The 14,805-nt window shown below is 42.4% G+C and overlaps 1 long non-coding RNA gene across 5 annotated transcripts in view; it reads left to right on the top strand.

Annotated features, from left to right (window-relative positions):
* LOC147243960 (uncharacterized) overlaps nucleotides 1-14,805 on the top strand; it is a 102,645-nt gene that overhangs the window by 22,285 nt on the left and 65,555 nt on the right. Inside the window, exon 3 of one of the 5 annotated variants that reach the window (XR_015110400.1) lies at nucleotides 13,101-13,318. The exons of the other annotated variants lie outside the window; for them this stretch is intronic. This is a non-coding gene — a long non-coding RNA (uncharacterized LOC147243960). The remainder of the gene's footprint in view (nucleotides 1-13,100; nucleotides 13,319-14,805) is intronic. 5 annotated transcript variants of the gene reach the window in all.

The following is a 14,805-nucleotide window of genomic DNA, read 5'->3' as shown; positions in this document are numbered from 1 at the left end:
TAATTGGTGTGAAACAGTGATTTATTACTTTTCTGATTTTTTTTAACTCTCTTTGTCGCTTTTCCCTGTAAGCATATTATGAGTCTCCTCGTGTTAATCCACCCTGTGGGTGAAGTCAAGAAGGGGAGAATTACATTTTTCTAAGTTTGCCTACAAACTTTGAGCGCTAAGAATGGCAAAGGACAAGTGTCCGTAGCGAGGCTGAGCTCACCGCAGCGTGTAGAGACTATCAGTTCTTGCATCAAAACGTCAATTGATATTTTGAATCATACCAATCAATCCTGGAGTTAAATATAGCTTGCTTTCCCGGCACAACTGCATCAGGGAAACAATTCAATTTCAGTCCCTGTCTACACAGTGACAGCTCCACAGGCTGCAGCACGGAGGTGTCATCGATAGTCCTGTTTTCGGTTCTATATAAAATAAACTGCAAGTGTCAGGGTCTGTTTTTCTTACATACAATATTCAAACCCCCATCTAAAAATATTTGATTCCTTAGGAACTAAAACTCCTATACTTGACGCCAGATAGAAGCTCACTGTTGGGTGCAATAAAACTGAGAAACCGCAGTGCGTCTAAACGCCACGCTAGTGCTCAACTAAATGATGTTTAACCTCAAATTCACAAGTAAACTAGAGAGCTGTGGCCTGTTAGCCACCTTGGACAAACATCGGCCACGAAGTCTCAGTCAATTGTCGGTCTCCGCGGCCCCAGACGGAGATCTCAGAGTCCTCAAGGGGAGCATGAATTCTCACAACAGGGCCTGTATAGCTGCAGGGGTTATACTATTTATTAATCTGCAAGCTGCTGTTTAAAGCAATAAAAAAATGCAATGTCAGTTGATCTAACTTGATGGAAGCCTAATATCACTTCAGCAGGAGTGTGTGTGTGTGTGTGTGTGTATGTGGTGTGTGTGTGTGTGTACATGACTAGGAGCTATGCCGCTGCCATCTTTGCAAGTTTTATTAATTGCAGTGAAAATGTCTGTCATGATGAGAGTTACTCATGTCACAGTGGCCTCTTCATCAAAGATTTGGCTTGATGACAAGGTGTTGCTTTTGGAAAGCTGCCATTCAAGCACCTGTGTGCGTGCGTGTGTGCGTCCGTGTGTGTGTGTGTGTGTGTGTGTGTGTGTGTGTGTGTGTGTGTGTGGCTAGAGTGGAGTGGTCTGCATACATATGCAGTATGCTCCCTGGGGGAGATAGACAATGCTATTCAGCTTATGTGTTGCATGCTATTGATTTGCAGGAGAAAATAAATGCGATAGCTGTTGATAAGCCAGGGAAGGATCCGACTGAGTGCAAAGCTAACAGATCCAGTTGCTCCAGTCAACCTTTAAGCTCCGAAACGAAAAAAAGATGCAGCTTTTCTCTTACACGTGGGCCTTGTAGTCTCTGTGTGAGTGAGGTCAGGTCTGTGTCAATTACCGGGGCTTATTCTTCTTTAAACACTCACCCCCATTAGCAGCACATTTCAATTTAGTGGAAGGTGTCATCAAATAGGAAGCAGTGTTGACACGGTGGCTGCTTCTCTGTCTCTGTGGCCAAGCTGGCTTCATTAGCTAAGCAAGTAGAGAATGGTCAATACACTATATAAACTTTTACAGGGTTAGGGCTCTCAGGAGCTCCAAGAGGCTATAAAAAGGTCTGAGCTGACACTACTGATTGATGAAGCCAACTTTGTCAGCGCTTCTCTATTTTACGTCTACAGAGATCATGCATATCAAAATCTTAAGAGGCAGTATATCCCAGTGGACAGCCTCTAAAATCTCCAACTCTATGTGGTAGGGTGATTTCTGATTTGTTTTAAACTGTCCGGTATGTAAAAGCATCTAATGTCTGCTGTGCACACAGTTTTCAGCTGTGATCCTGGACCACTGTAGGATGTTAACATGGAGGAGCAGATCCTTTGGCTCTGCAGTGGAATTAAATCCAGTTGTGTTTTTATCAAATGTTTCCATTCCTATTTACTCGCTTTGCTGACCCTCTTAATATTACCAAGAGAAACTTCACTGAGGTCACGGGTTATGAAGCTTTCATGCCCCTTACTCCACACAACAGTTATACTGTGTAGGTTCATTAAGCAAAGCTTCAAAGACATTCCTGGAATTGATCACGGAGCTGCAAGTGATGTAATGTATGCTGTCCTGTTTATTTGCAGATTGTTAATGATAAGCAAGGACAGACTCGGTGGCACCGCTCCTGAATAGAGGAGATTGTCTGTTGAGAGTCATCAGCCCTAACACGACATGATTGGGAAAGAAAACATCACAAGATTAGTACATGCAACTTCTATAATGACTCCAAACTTCATTACGGACGTCCTGATGCAAAGTGGATGGAGGGGGGTGGGGGTAGGGGACATGTTCAATTGACAGCATAATGACTTTCTAAATGCAAAGCGTTTACCTTTAAGATTTAGGTGGGGCTCAAATTGATCCATGAAGCTTCTATTGCCCCAAAAGGGGCGTAAGATTGTAAAATGCACTTTCCAGAATCAACACATGTTTTAGTCAATTGGCTGGAGGAATGATAAACTCTTTTACCTGTCGATAAATTGTCCCCGTCAGGCATTTTTTGTCAAGTCAACCCTTGCACCCATCAATTCCTGTGCTGGCCAGTTATAGGTATTGATGAAAAACAATTTTAGTTAATTAGGGGATGTGTTTATTGATGGCACAGCACTGACTACGGATTGACAAGGAAAATGGTAGTGTGCTGGAAAGATGGTTGTTAAATCAACAGTGACACAGGCTCATAACTTACTACCACATAGTTCCGTAGGAGGAGAGGTGAAAAATGGCACGTTAAGCTTTTTGACCCGTTATCTCAGGATAGTGGCGTGGATGCTAAGAGCTCTGGATGTCTGTTAACGACACACCTACTCAGTTAAGGAACGTGAGTAGACTGCAGTAATGTGAGATCTAGTTAGGAATCCATGCAATATTTGAAAACGCTACACGATCATGAATATGATTTATATCACCGGACACCTGCGCTTTAAGTACGTTTTCATAAATTTCTGTGCAATTATCTGGCTAGCGGCCTACTAAAACCTTCCTCGTTCACATAAACAAGCGGTGCTCATTATCACCTGCCCTACAATAGAGTCACTGCCTTTCAAAGATGCAGTGTATGCAGAGTCAGAGAGAACCGGTCCAGTGGCATGCATCACCTGTAGTGCATAATGCAAGGGATTTGTCTGCTGGAGCCCATAAACAGCCGGCAGGCCTTTTTCTGTGCAGCAACAAGCTGCAGCAGTGTGATCAAGATGCTCGCGGTAAATGCCTCAGATGGGGACCATGTGTCAAATGTTTTTTAGCCTTACGTGCCACCACTCGCCAACACGGGAGATAAGCATCTTTCCCCTTGTCTTCTGAGTCTTTTAGTGAAAACAGTTTCGCATGCTAAAAAGCAAACAATAGCAAATGGGAAACAGAAACACCTCAGGTTATTTGTCATCAAGTTAGCGCAGTATAAATATACTCCTGCTCTGTTCATGAGAAGCATAAGTTAGCCATGATTGTGGGATAGATCTGCACCATGCAGCGCCCTGGGAGGTGCCCTTACGTGGGTATGTGTCACCTATTTAGCCACCTCACTGTTGGCATTAGCTTGAACTTTACAGTTTTACAAAGTTACAAGGTTTTGCCATTGAGTTCATCCTCGGTGCTTCAAAGGGGAAAGAGTCGTATAAAGCAGTGCATTCCTCCATCGAGGGAATCTTGGGCTAAGAGGTTGGGGTGGCTTCTCTCTTGGGGTTAAGTGGGATAAGTGTGTGGCTCATGTCAACCCCACTACCCCCCAATAGTTTCTGGAAAATTTGCAATGGGGTCAGATTGGATTACTGTGTTTTGGTATTTACATGGAGACAGAGGGCTTTGAAATGGAAAACCATAAGCGGAAAAGCAAGTGCCATGCAGTCTGAAAGGCTGGGCAACAGAAACCAGCGCTGATTTCCACTGATGGGATGCTTGAATATGTCTTTTATGTCTTTCTGCCCCACAATCAGATCTTTTGTTACCACGGATGGTGATTGAGGTAAATGGATCAAGTGCAATAGCAATCTTTAAAGTAAATCTATGACATACAATAGGAAACTGGGAAGGGGGAGGGGGGGTTGTACTCGGAGACTAACCTGTATGCAAATCTAGAAATATAACTTTATCAGGATATATTTCCAAAACTATTCCAGATATTTTAGGAACTTGTCGGTGAGCTGGAGCCCTTTTTGTACATGATTCAAAACATCACCCCCTCCTGAAAATGTAGTTTGGTCCACCCGAGACTAAAACCTATAGAATAATGCATATTATTACCATGAACATGCCTTATTTTTTCATGAATGTTCATATGATATTTGTTTAGAAATGACTTAAAACATCCCCAAAAAGCTTTATCTTTGTTATAGAAATTCCTAAGTTTACCCCCCTAAAACATAATGGATTCTTCCATAAATTGAAATGAAAGTCTGCCAGGTTTTTCTGTGTGTAATCCTGTATACAGACAAATAAACTAACAAAATGAATAAATGACAAACAGCAATGGAAACATAACCTCCTTGATGGAGGTAATAAGTTTCAGGCATCATGCTTCTGCTACACCACATCATAGCTTTGTGACTGTGGCTTTCAGAAAAAGCTCCTTAAACACGGCAAAGGATTTTTTCTTTTTTGCAATACAGCTATGCTACATAAACATTAGTAGTACAGTAACACCCTTTGCATGTAGGTGTTAGCCCCCTGAACACACACACACACACACACACACACACACACACACACACACACCCCCCTAGGTCCTCCCCATCTTATGCCTGAGGTTATTGGAGTTACTTTGAGGGAAAGCTTCACCAGCCACTCCCATGAGTTGTGTGCAGGCTGACTAGAAATAAATGTCACAGATTTAGTAAAAAAAGAAAAAAAAAGGGATTTAAAAAAAATGTATTTTTAATCAGGCATTCAGCTACAAATATCTGGCACCTGCAGAAACAAATATAAGCAAAGTTCATTCCAGCTTTTATTTCCACTCTTAGACGTGATTCTTTTTTTTGTGACAGAAATATAATAATATTAATAAAATCAAAAGGATTTCAGGCACTTTTAGGGAGTCATGAACTTGGGAATGTTAGTAGTACGCATCCAAAGTTATTAGGGTTCATTTGACGTCACTCCCTGATAAATAAAAGCAACAGGTGTTACATAGATTATGATGCTGCGTCTTTAGGAAGGGGGGGGGGGGGTCTTTGTGAGAAACGCCGCGCTCTCCCTCCAATGCTCCTGCAAGTTGTCTGCTACTTTTTTTCTTTCTTCTTTTTTTTTCCTTGCTTCTGCTTCTGAAACTTGACCTCCAGTTTCTGGGTGAATTAACGGTTTTGTCAGTAGCGAGAACAACAATTTGAAGTGTATGCGGCAAAAGCTCTAGCGGCGGCAAAGTTGAGTGCGGTCAATTGAATCCCCCACATGCTTGTGTGCGATGGCTGGATCCCCCTATTAACTGTCAGTACCGTAATGCCTCGTAAACACAAGCCAGGGAAATTTGCGTGAAGATGCTGCAAAAGAAAAAAACAACAACAAAAAAACAAAAAACGAAATCGAATTATTACTTAAAAAATCCTCAGAATTTTGACATATTTCTTGAATTGTATTTAATTTTTTTAAGGGAGACATTTCACCAGGTCCTCTCTCAGACTGCAGTAATACTCGTACGTGTCTTTGCTTTTAGTTGCATAAACACGTTTGTCTGGCTTGTATGTAAAAGTCTATTTATCCTAATAGTCTATTAGAGCTGACATGAAGCTACCAGCTCACCATCTTCCAGTCCTGCCTTGTATCCATGGACTTGGACAAACACACACACACACACACACACACACACACACACACACACACACACACACATATATGCGCCTATCTCTCTTTAGATCTATTATGAGTTAAATATGACTCAAGTTAGACGATTCCAGAGCCACCCTCCTCCCCTTCTCTCTCTCTTTTTTTTCCTCTTTCATTTTTTTTTTACTAGCTGTTTGGCTTTTCTGCTTTTTTCATGTTCAAATTGCATGTTGTCAAAGACTTGTGACATTTGAAATATGAGACTGGCCGCATTTACAAAGCTAGACAATACACGAAACCCACATGAAAATCAAAATAAATCGGATGCGGTTAGGGGCTGTGCTCTCATTTATTGAAGTCCCTACAGATGTTTTGCATAAAGACATTTTGGGGTAATGAGGGGAAGGGGAGGTGTGTGTGTGTGTGTGTGTGTGTGTGTGTGTGTGTGTGTGTGTGTGTGTGTTTGAACGTAAACTGAACCTGGTTGGCTTAACTTATATGATTCTAACCTCCAATACGCACGGAAGAGGCTGAATGTGTTGCAAAAAAAAAAGTAGTTTGTTTGCCCATGACCGCTTGCGCCTGCGCCCTGTTTGATACGGCTAAGAGTTGAATTGATGGTCATTTGTGGTTTGGGCCGCTTTCATGATTTAATTTCGGTCTTTTTTTTTAAAGTTGATAGAAGAATTGCAGCTGCTTGAATTAAAAATCAATTGAAAAGAAATGGACATGTAAAAAGCTCCAGTGTGAGACACCTGTTGATTTTCGCTTTATTTCCCTCAATGAAGCCTTCCATCGCTTTTAAATATACCTCAATAATAAGTTGATCTACCTTCTTTCAGCTCATATGATTTCCTTTCTTATGGAAGTGCACAAACGGGAAGGACACAAGCAGCAACCAACCAATTAAAATCCGATTAGGAAACATCTTAGTTATCCAACCGAGGGCAGTGAAAAATCCTGTAACCTTTCCTCGCCGGGGTCATCCACCTAATAAGATCCATTGCCTATAGTGAAGCTGCAGACCTTCACAAATGTTTCTGGCGACCGAGTGTGGCCCCAAAGACCTTTGGCATACATCGCTGTTTAATTGGTCACTGTATTTAAGAATAAGGTGGGATTCCAGTTAATTAGTGGCGAAGTGAATACGATTGAACATTATATGATTTGCCCCCGGCCCCTGGTTTGTTAGCGCGGATTTGGGGTGGATCAGCTTTTGTGCGCAACAAATCAGAAGTGAGTAGCGTGGTGCCGATACACAGTGTCGTTTTGTGGACTGGCGACAGTCTCGATTCATGGGAAAAACTTAAAGGAGACCCGCGTTATCACAGGACCTCATTATCTCATGTCTGCAACCATCTTTTGGGAGCAATCCCTAATCAAGAGTGGCACAGACCTACTTTACAGAACTTTGGTATAATAGCCCCCCTTTCTGTGACTGACTGTCACCACACACACACACACACACACACACTTTGCGTGATGTGGGGTGCCGCATGACAATGTGGCAATGTGATCCCGGAACACTGAGATCAACTGTGTCTCTCCGTTTAGCGGAATTGCGCGAGACCATGCGCACATAACACCTTCACAATTAATAAATATTCGCAGCTTCTAATGTACGACATACCTGTTAATACGCTGTAATCGCTGGAATTACCTGTATTACATTCCAGGTAACATCCTTTTAGGCATAAAACTAAAAAGAAAGGAAAAAAAGGTCAACTTTAATAGTTTTAGACACCAGAACTTTCAAATTAGTAAATTACCACTAAGTTTTAATTATTTAAGAGTGCGATTTTTTATTGATGCTGTTTTTTTTTTTTACGTTCTTAACTCTGTTTAAGATGCGTATATGAAGTCAGCCCTGTGCAACTCGGCGCATGACAATGACAGCCAGCATCTCCGTGGGTGTTTGCTGGCGGTGCACAGGCCCCAGCACCACAGAAGTGGTTCATTTACTTGGTCATAAAGCATTTATTTACCTCCAGGTGAGTGTCGCAGAGAGTGCAGAGTAAAGATCGCAGGAGAGATTTACACCTGCCTCTCTGCTCAAATAGAAAAGCCTATAGCCTACAGAGATGGCCACTGGAGCCAGCTTGTCTGGGGCTCAGCTAGACACCCCCCCCCTTCCTCCTCCTCCTCCTTCATCCCCCTTTTCCTCCTCCACTGTGGATTAAACAGCATCATAAAAAATGACCATCAACGCACACACTGTAAACAGATTATTCTCCTCGGCGCCTGGCGCACAAACTCCATGCTGAAGGCAAGACGCGTTCAGCAGCAGCAGCAGCAGCGAGGGCGCACGGCGCTGCCTGGTCATCTTCCAGCCACACACACACACACACACACACACTGTTGCTCTAGACTCTTCCCGCTCATGTAATTAACGACGAGCGTTTGATGTCATGGCTGCGGGTTTTGGAGACTCATGCGAGGCTGATTTGTAACAAGATGACGCGTCAGTTTTTTTTTTCCCTCTTCTCCAGCATAGTTGCAGATCTTTTGAAGGCGCAACAGGACAGTTTGTTTAAGCGGAATGTTGGTTATTTAAGACCTGTGAATGTCTCATGTAACAACAGCATGTCCTCTAAAAACTCGATCTAAATAGCTACCATTAAGGATAAAGGACCATCCCAACGTTTCTCCCTGACCCCTGTTTTACCTGCCACCCGCGTTCCTTCTCATAACTGATGAGGGTCATCCACCTATAGGCTCCTCGCTGTAATGACTGTGTCTGGTTGTTAGGACATGTTGAAGTATCCTTTAAGAACTCTCCTCTCTCTGGGTTTCCTGGAGTAAGGTGCGTGTGCAGGTCTGCTCTCAAACCTGGTGAGATCGATTCATCACATTAGAGCAGCAGCATTATAACTCAGTGGTAATCAGCTGGAAGATCTTGGTCCTGTCCTCCAGGGTCCCTCAGCAGCACCTATATTTGTACCTATATCACCCTGATGAATGTTGACATGCAGCAGATGTTGTGGCTTGTTTTCAATAAGTTATACAAGGGAGGCTTGTTTTGGTCACTAGTCTATATTAGGTCACATGTATTGATTTAATTTACCCCCCCTAAAGGATTCATAATTCATATTCTAATTGTTTGGGACTCATTTAAACAGGGTTTGTTCTGCTTATATCAAGGATCTCTTTTACAAGGGAATCCTGTCCATGAATTGCAGGAACACCGTAAATTTACAGGACAATATAAAAGTTGAATTACATTAAAAGTGATCAGATAAAACATTTGCACCAAGTAAATCCGGACTAAATGGATTCCAGCGCGCCCTTAAAAAAATCACTTTTATGATACAGTGTTTTAAAGATCAGTCTGTGATTGTTCCTGAGCAAATGCACTTAAAGTAGTCCATGTCAACGATTGCAGAGGTTCCCAAAGTGTGGGTCTGAACCTTCTGGGGAGTCGTGAGATGCAGATAAAGAGTTGCAAGATGATTATCAGAAAGGTATGAAAAAAGCCTTTATTTTGAAGATAAAAGTACTCTAAATAATGTAGTGAATATAAATTTGTCCGTGTTTGGATAGGGCTATTAGTGTGTGTGTGTGTGTGTGTGTGCGCGTGTGTGTGCGCAGCATTTACTGTCTTCAGTCACATCCAGGGATAGTGGGCGTCACAAGTTTCTGGCCTCGTTATTTTGGACGTCCTGAGTTGAAAAGTTTAGCTTCCCCTGAAGTATTAGGATAGAAACACAAAGTGAGAGCATAACACACACATTTGAACACATGTACACGACTGCGTAACACAATACATATAATATTCCGCTTCTTTTCCAGGTGACATATAAAATTAACATCCAAACTCTCCAAAGGATACTTCTCAGCTGAAAACAACACAAATACCCAGAAACCTCTTTTTTTTCTACACGCACGCACACACACACACACACACACACACACACACACACACACACACACACACATATACAAACACTTTCCCCCTCCCCTTTCTCTCACACACATGCAGTTTACACAGACACACACAGACACTGGCACGTTACTTCAGCGGTGACTGTTTTGGCCTGGAAGCAGGCAGGATGTCCAGTGGCCAGCCAGAGAATTTCATGCCCTATTGATGCAAAATGATCTCCCTCTTGGTGTGATTTCTGGAGATGAACATCTTCAACATTCAGGTTATTCTAAAGGAGGCCTGCAAACCATCATGGCTGTCAGCATCCAGATGCTCCTCCGTGACTATCTTGGTTTTTCTGCATTTTTTTTTTTTTTTTTTTTGCTCGGTTGTCTTGTGTTGCAGATCTGTTCAACTCTTGCGCTAAGATGTTCTTTCCCTTTGATCTCTGCTGTTATGTGTTAAGTGAGGGTGGTGACCTGCTCCGATGCCAATGTTTAGCTAACGTTTTCGTTCTTCTAATACAGGTCAAGACGCAAAAACTATGCCCCCCCCCTTTTTTTTTACTGGCTCCTTATAGGAGTGTTTAGATGAGCCTGGGTCACAGAGATTTTATTTCAGATTAGGTTTGACGCTTGTAAAAGCTTGCATATGCCATCCCAACCTGCATTAATCAAGAAAAGAGTTTATTTCACATATAAGTACCCAATTATACCTTTAAAGTATATGTAAGACAAAGGTTTGCACTGAGTTTTCATGAATTCCAAAGCCAAATCTCCGTTTAAACACACTAAATAAGCATGATTGATTATTTGCTGAGTGAGCAGGCATAGATCAGGATTATTAGTCCCCTCTGGTAATGGACCAGCTTTTAGCTTAAACACCGATATCTAGACGTCTCTAGCTGTAAATTCTCTCCAAACATGCGACTTTATTTTTTAAATTTTTTTGTTGTTGTTGTGCATTTTTAAAACAGGGTCAAATTGATTTATCAATATAGATGCATCCTGTTGTAAACCTTTTTCAAACCTGATGGATAAATTCACATAACCCGTTTCCTCTTTTTTTTTTTTTTTTACTATTATTGACTCATTCAATCATTCAGGTCGACGTTTGACATGTGCATGGTATTCTGGGATTGGAGGGGGTTTGGTTTGCAATTTGGAATTATAAAAGGAAGCCTTCCATCTAGTTCGGCCATAAGGGAATACGGAGAGAGAAAGAGAGAGAGAGAGAGAGAGAGACAGAGAGAGAGGCAGCAGGAGCAAATCGAAAGCGGTGATTTCCAAAATGGCTCGGCCATTGAATGACAATAGCCAGGCCCCTCCGCCTGTCTCTTTTTCTTTCACTGCCTCGGACTATAAAAACTAACATAACAAAGCGGGCAGAGAAAATGACCAAATGTGATTTATTTTTTATTTGACCAAATCATTTGTGATTTAAATCTGGCAAGGAAGATATTAATGGTAACTGAATTTCACGTTGTCTTATCTGATTTTGTGTTTCTCTTTGTTGCATTTTATCATGGCCCAGAAACAAGAGGTGGGTGGTAGTGGTGGGTGTGTGTGTGTGTGTGTGTGTGTGTGTGTGTGTGTGTGTGTGTGTGTGTGTGGTGGTGGTGGTGGTGGTGGTGGTGGGGCATATCAGCACATGTTTTGCAACCCGTGTTGTTTCATTGGAATCCCTCATGTTCCTGTCAGTGGTAATATATACACACTGAAGTTGATCATAGTATTGTGAAAAGATAAAATAAATAAAATCCCGTCAATCATTGTGGGTAGAGGGAGAATTTAATAAGTTGTAAAATACAAAAAGTTTTAAATTTAAATCCTCAAGAAGGCACACGCATGTTCATACCTCTTATGGTATGCTATGCTTTTGTGTTGATGTAATAAAATGTTTACTAGTTATTTTTTATGAATATTTGTTTCCCTGGAGCATAACAATGATCAGAAAAAACAACATACAACAAAACAATTTAAAACAAACCACAAAAACATCTGTATTTGCAAAAACAAACAAAAAAACGTAATCAATATCCCTAGCAGTCAAATTATAAATTTAAATATCGGTATCAGTATTGGCCCAGAAACTCACGACCGGTGGATCCCCAATTATAATAAATCAGATTGTTTTCACTGAAATCCGATTAACGCAATGAATTATTGATGCAGTGCTGCAGGGTACTTTTCTCCAGGTGTTGTATTTTTTTTTCACTAACTACATTTTTCACCGTCAATAATTTCCACAAATATAGATTTTTTGTTTAATCAGGTCATTTTACAAAAGTCAACGTCCGCTTGCAACGCTTAACAGTGTTTTCATCATTCCTCTAATATAAAGCAGCCCGACATATTCTCTCATCCGTCGAGGAAGAGGAGATTTTTTTCAATAAATAATTCACCACTGATAGCCAGCCCTAATGCCTACATGCACAATCTCTCAGTTACAGCCATCATGGGAGTAAGCCAGTCCAAGAGCATCCTTAATAAACAAATACGGGGGCCTGACAAGCTCTGGTTTCACTGATGTCTTTCCGAGAGGAAAGCATTTTGAAGACGGTCGGTGAAACAACATCCTTTCTGTGGGTGAAGCGTTTTGGGGTCAGGTGTGGGTTATTGCTGCATGAACAAGTCATCCTGTTGCATTGTTACTGCTGATATTCCGGAAGAATTAGCTGTCTATTTTACACAGGCCATTGTTTTATCTCGGTTGCTACTGCAAAACGCTTATGTTCAGAAATTGAATTTAAATATCGACGAGTGTTTAAACAAAATGGGAAGAATAGATCTGTGAGTGTGTTGCCCTTTGTGTCCACCTCTAGACCGAGTCAGTATCACAGCCTGACATCGACCACATGTTTGCTGAGACTAGAAACATGATCCAGACATGATTCTTTAACCTGGGCCTTTGGGTGGTGGCCGTGTCGAGCCCTGTGAAACATCCTCTCATGGAAATGTTCTTGTCAGACATACACAAACAGACACTGCCTTATTTTTTTTTTTAAACAGCATTATAATAAATTTTTAGTTTCATCTTAAGGGATCATACAAATTCAGTTGCTGTTTCCTTTTTGAATATTCAAATCAGATAAAAAACAGGACAGTATTATTGTACTTATATGTGTAATAGGGGTCAGGCTGTGTGTGTGTGTGTGTGTGTGTGTTTGTGTGTGTGCGTGCGCACGCGCACGCATGTGTTTTGTGTATGCATGAACATTATTTAGTCTATCTGTGAGTCTGCTGCAAGACTCCCTGTATGAAATATTCAAGGTCCAGTGAAAATTGATCTGCTGATCTGAAGTCTGTTTCTCTCTCTCTCGCTCTCTCTCTTTCTCTCTCTCTCTCTCTTTCTGTCTGTCTGTCTCTCTCTCTCCCTGTTTGTCTCTCTCTCTCTCCTGGCCAGTTCCCTGCGGAGCTGCCTTGCAGAAGGATTCTAATATCGCATATCAGTGAGATGACCAAGTTCAGGGCCTGCACACTGGCTGCAGCTCAGGAGGAGCTTGGATCAATGGAATACTGTTGGGATACAACGGACCACACCCACATACTGATTAGACCATTTGATTGGGTGTCACATGGATGTCTTGACCACTGCTGTAGCGTTCATGCAAATTGATTAAGGTAATTTTAGCCTCTTAAGTGGAATTTGATTTGCGTTAAGAAGCCTTCTGCTTCTTTTTCTTAATGTGAAATGGGTTTGAGTAGTAGTATTATCAAGTGCAGAAGTGCAATTCTTCCCTTGAAGTAGCAGCACACTTTATTTATTCCCTTATGGTATCAAGGGAAGAGGAAAAACTGATTTCCTCACTGTACTCTCAACTCCCAAAATTACATTTTTATGACAACTATCCTAAATATATCACATGCAGTGAACTTTTGCCCTGATAAACTGAATGGACATCTTACAAGCACTTAATGATCTAATGCCACCAGCTCCTTCCTCAGTGAAGGCCACTGCACACTGAATATGTGTTGAGGAAGAGGCAGTAACACACATGACATGTCATACACCCCATACTCTCAGAAAACAGTCTTAAACACAGGCGCTAACACAAAAACTATACTTTTTTTTTATCAGCAAACAAGCTTAGCTACATCATTGTATCCACCTACCCAGACCGTAGTTGTTACGTGCTCCCCTAAATGTCTGCAGAACTCCACCTTACCTCCGTAGAGCGGCACAGCGCTGCACCCTGACTCAATGAAAAACAATCTGAGGAAACGGGGAACAATCCGAGGCAGGCTCCAGCGGGTTGCCATAAAAAGAGGGGCTGCCTCTCTATAGCCTCTCCCTCATGCCTTCAGCTTTAACTCTATGGGCTGATGAAAGATCAATGGGGCGACTGGGCAGCCGCTGCTGTGCCTGGTGCCCGCCACTACACCGGGAAGCAAACCAATTACAAAGCACCAGAAAACAGGAAGAAGGGGAACAACTTTTCTAATGCTCGACGAGTGATTAGTGAAATAGTTGTATGGAGCTCATCGAGGCGGAGTCCAGCCGGACTTGCTTGTGAGAAATGTTGAATGTTTCCAGCCTGTGGATCATATTCCAAGCTCATTTTAACCCAGATCTCTGCCTACATTCTCCACCTTCTCTACCTCATGCTCTTCAACACCCCCCCCCCCCCCCACCCACCGCTGCCTCTAGGAGGCTCGCTCCTGATCTGTACCAGCTTACCAGCTCTCTGGATCTCTGGCAGGAGTAATGGGGGTTGGCGCTAGAGTTTGGTGCAAACATGCAGCAGCAGACAAACAAATCATGTTAAGTCTCTGCTGCCACGGCTGGCAGCACACTCAAAGGGGAGCCAGTGCCCTGCCAGGGAGGAGGGTGTACCCATTTTCCCAGGGAGGGGGTGAGGGTGAACATGAGAGAGGGTAGCGGAGCAAAGCGGAGGCCTGGTCCTTATCGAGCACGGATCACAGACACCTCCGCCCCTCCTGGCAGGAATGCATACAGCTCCTGTGGGAGGAGAGTGGGAGACGAAAGTAGGAGGAGGAAACAAGCAGACATAAAGAGGGGGAAGTAAAAATGAGAAAGAAAAGAGTGAGGGGAAAGTGAATGAAGCAAAGAGACAGACACACGAAGAGAGAAAAGGAACTGCCCAACT

This window comes from Aulostomus chinensis, chromosome 19 (assembly GCF_037954235.1).
Source record: "Aulostomus chinensis isolate RoL2024-O1b breed Wild chromosome 19, RoL_Achi_v1.0, whole genome shotgun sequence".
In the NCBI taxonomy this organism is placed as follows: domain Eukaryota; kingdom Metazoa; phylum Chordata; class Actinopteri; order Syngnathiformes; family Aulostomidae; genus Aulostomus; species Aulostomus chinensis.
Note: the sequence above shows the minus strand (reverse complement) of the source record. Positions and strands in the feature narration are given on the sequence as shown.